Consider the following 2,731-nt stretch of genomic DNA (forward strand, 5'->3'; position numbering starts at 1 on the left):
TCGATCCTGTGGGTGATGGAGAGATCTCTTTCTCAGTGCTGCTGTGCTGGACAGATCCCACCCCTCGCTCCCCTGTGCAGCAGTTTGGCACCTCCAGCGGATTTTCCCCTCATCCCATTCACTCTCAGCACTCGGACAAGGCAGCAGGACCACAGCTGAGATTTRCAGTCCTGCTGGACACCCCGTGGCTCCTCACCCACCACAGCCAGCCCCATGTGCTGCTGGAGCACTCTGCACCCCCTGCCCTGCACAGGGCTGTCCTCAGCACCAGCGTTGGGTTCTCAGTCACATCCACAGCCGGCTCTGCGCTTGCTGCTGAGGGCTGGGCACCCCCAATCCTCCCCATCACCCCCAGTCCCTCCCAGCACAGCCAGGCACAGCTGCCTTGGACCCTGGAGCAGCCTTGCCCCATTCCCAACCAAACCCTCAGCTTTCCAATCCCTCCCCTGCTGTTGTGAAACACCCTGAGCAGGGAGAGCTCTGGCTGCCAGGCAGGGCAAAGGTCCCTGTGCTCTGCTGCTGCTGCTGGACTGTGCTGCTCAGAGCAATCAAAGGGGCACATTTCACCCTGGCACATGGGCTGCTAGCCCAGGACTGGCCCCTGGCCACAACCAGCACCCTGCCAGCCTGGTGGGAGCATCCTCCCATGGGCCCCTTGCTGCCTCAGTGGTGGTGTGGGCAGGAATGAGCTGCAGGGTGAGATCAGACCCCATTTCCTTCCAAATTCAGTTTGAAACCTCTTGAAAGACATCACCCTCACAGACTGGTGAGGCTTGGCCTGCCCACGCTCACCCTCGGTGTGCCCGTGCAGTCAGAGCTGTCTATTTTTGTAGTTCAATATTTATATRTATTCTATTAAAATGCTTTTACGAGATTCACAGCAGCAGCCTCCAAGCCCACTCTTTGGTAAAAAATTAACCCCGAAGCATACGAGCTGCACTAGCAGGGCAGGAATTAGCAGCTTTTGTAGGTTTTCTTTGGCTGTGATGTAAATAGTCAGGCTGTGGAGGGCAAARACCCCTCCTGCTCCCCTCCCTGAGGGTTGGCACTCCCAGCTCTGCCGTGGGCTCTCATTCTGAGAGGTTCTGCTGCAGATTTGTCTCTCCCCGCGTTTTTTGCTGTTTCCCGTCCTTCCTAGACAATCCTGATAGACACAGTCTGTTGCTTGTTTATGACAAACTCCTTCATGAGATCATGGTGTTTGTGACTGTCCCAACTTTTAAACATTGAAAAGGCGAGGGGGAGGTGCGATCCTTCCCCCGTGTAAATACCTTCCTAGCAATCATCATCCGTAGTGCCTAGTATGGAAATGAAGCTGCRGGGTCCTCTCTCCTCCTCCCCAGCACTAATTAAAATTGCTCAAGGATTGATGTCATTGGCAGTCCCTCGGTGTGGGGAGGCAGCAGGGCAGCTCTGCAGCCCCATGGGCAGACAGGGGTTCCAAAGGATGGGGAAAGAGCACCCCAATTCCCCTCAGTGCTGTGGAATGTGCTTGGAATGGGTTGTGAGGGTCAGCCCTGTGCTGTTCCTCCTGTTTGCCCTGGAGCAGGAAGGATCAGCTCCTGCGTGCTGGCCCTGCTTCAGTCACTGCTGCTTTTTGGGGGGAGGGAAGCTCTAGAGATACTATATCTACACTTATATATATATATATATATACACATACATGCACTTGTTTTGAGGGGGAAAACACTGTATGATTGTAATAGAAATGATGTTGAGATAAATTATTTTAATCTTTGTATTTATATAAAACGATCGAAGAGATCAAAACGATAAAAAAAARWYMAAAAAAAGACAAGTATTCCTATTTTTTAATGAGAAGGCTGCTGGAGCTGCCAGGAGCCTGAGAGCAGGGGGAAATGAGGGGTACAGGGATTTGTAGGTGCGTTTGGGCACCTCGGGAGTGCAAAGGGCACACGCAGCTCGGAGCACCCGAAAGCACAGACTGAGGAGCATCAACCGCCAACACCTCCGTGCTCTATGTGGGACGGGCACTGTTTGATGCTGATCTGGAAAGCTTAATGATTACCCTGGAAATGGAAATGGAAGCAYAGCAATAACGCTCGGCTGTTAAACATCGTTTTGTGTTTGTGAAGCAGCACGTGCTGAGAGCTGCCTGCACACCAACAGCCGGGCTCCTCTCCTCTGCACCCCTGCAGCTCTGCAGAGCCTTGTGCATTTGATGTGTTGGCTTTGCTAAGCTCTTTTTTAAATTCTCGTTATTATTACTATTATTATTTTTATTATTGTTATTGTTATTTTTGGTTTTTTTCCCCAATGCTCTCTGAAAAGCGATGTCTCAGATGTTCCTTGCAGCAGATTTGGGGTGAGTGGTGGATGGGGAAGATGCACCCCCTGCACTCGCTGTGGCACAGCCGGTCTTGGCAATGGGGTGAACACTCCCCTGGACTTATTTTAAGCCTGAGCCTATCAGTCAGGCAGTTCTTGACCCCATTAACTAAAAAGCCATATTTTCTGAATGTCTTTGCTGGGCTATCCAAGCACTCCCAGCCGTGTTTTTCCCATCCCCACACCTTCCCAGGCTGCAGGGCTCTGTGCTGACACACTCTGCATTGGGGCAGCCCCGGTGGCTTCCCGGGGAAGCTTCTGGGGGCCACCTCATGGCAAGCAAAGGCAGGTTTTGGGCCAGCTGATGGTGCTCTGCAGGGACTGAGGGCTGCTCTGTCCTGGGTGCCCAGGAAAGGGGGCAGTGGCACAGCAAGAACATCCT

The sequence above is a fragment of the Malurus melanocephalus genome, unplaced genomic scaffold (assembly GCF_030028575.1).
Source record: "Malurus melanocephalus ecotype Western Australia unplaced genomic scaffold, MMel_1.1 scaffold_2152, whole genome shotgun sequence".
Lineage (NCBI taxonomy): Eukaryota > Metazoa > Chordata > Aves > Passeriformes > Maluridae > Malurus > Malurus melanocephalus.